Source organism: Octopus bimaculoides, chromosome 25, assembly GCF_001194135.2.
Source record: "Octopus bimaculoides isolate UCB-OBI-ISO-001 chromosome 25, ASM119413v2, whole genome shotgun sequence".
NCBI classification, from domain to species: Eukaryota; Metazoa; Mollusca; class Cephalopoda; order Octopoda; family Octopodidae; genus Octopus; species Octopus bimaculoides.
In genome coordinates this window covers 32,436,857-32,438,337 of record NC_069005.1, presented here as the reverse complement: position 1 = coordinate 32,438,337, position 1,481 = coordinate 32,436,857, and positions in this window count along the sequence as shown.

Genomic DNA, 1,481 nt, shown 5'->3' with positions numbered 1-1,481 from the left:
TGTGTGTGTGTGTGTGTGTGTGTGTGTGTGTGTGTGTGTGTGTGTGTGTTTGTGTGTGGTACTCTGATGATGTCGGAATTTGAAAGAAACACAACTAGACTTGTAAGTACCATTATCTAAATCAGGGTTCTCAGCACCCCCTTTTTTTTATCTATAGACCCCCTTGCATTATCATTTTATTCTGGCGGACCCTCATAGCTATTCAATGTTTAAAAACTAGTTTATGTTGACAACTTCATAAGCTTACAACTGTTTCTGCTGTAAGAGTAGAGCTGAGTGTTTGTTAACCACCATATAGCTTCCTCGGAGCTTTGAGGAAGCTATAAGATGAAGTAGAAGCGTATAAGATGATGCTCAAGCACATAGCTCTGAGTGCACTGCAACTTTCAGTAGAAACAGGTGTAAGCTATTGAAATTATTTTTGTAATCCCCCATCCTTTGTCATTTAATTTCATATATATATATATATATATATATATGTTGTTGTACTTGGGGATGGTCATATTGCCAGTTTAGCCAATAAAAACACACGCACTGCATATTTGGTGTTAATTTGCTTCAGCTTTATATTACATTACATTACATTGATCCTATTTCGGCCAGAGTTCTTTCGTCACACTTCTGTGACCTCATCAGTGGTCCTTTGCTTTCTTCTTTCTTATGTGTGTCCCACCTTGCTAACTATCAGCCATTATATATATATATATTAAGGGGAAGACACATCTATAGACATCTGTTATGTAAAAGAGACTCAAACAAAGAGCTAATACATAAGACCGTCGGGGATACAATGAAGGGGGTAGGATTCTTTTAAATGCAGGGGTCACTGCGTTGAGATACTTACGTTGTTCCATCTGTGGAGTAGTTGGTGCCGGAGTAGTGGTTGGAGCTATAAAGAAAGAGATGCTGATTAATAATAATAATAATAATAATAATAATAATAATAATAATAATAATAATAATTTCTAATGGAACCGCAAGGCCTCAAATTTTTGGGGAAGGGATTAAGTCGATTACATCGACCCCCAATGCGTAACTGGTACTGATTTTATCGACCTCGAAAGGATGAAAAGCAAAATAGACTTCAGCGGTACTCACCGATGTATGTATGTATGTATGGATGGATGGATGGATGTACCACCCTTGGAAAAGAATCCTAGAGCTGGTTTGGTCGACCAGTCCAATGACTAACAAAAAAGTAAAGGGAATTTAAAAATACAAGAATTTTGGTACAGGTGTGGCTGTGTGGTAAGAAGTTTGCTTCCAAACCACATGGTTCCAGGTTCAGTCCCACTGCGTGGCACCTTGGGAAAGTGTCTTCTACTATAGCTTCGGGCCGACCAAAGCCTTGTGAGTGGATTTGGTAGACGGAAACTGAAAGAAGCCCGTCGTATATATATATATGTTGTGTGTGTGTGTGTTTGTGTGAATGTATGTATATGTATGTATGTATGTACGTACGTATTTGTGTGTCTGTGTTT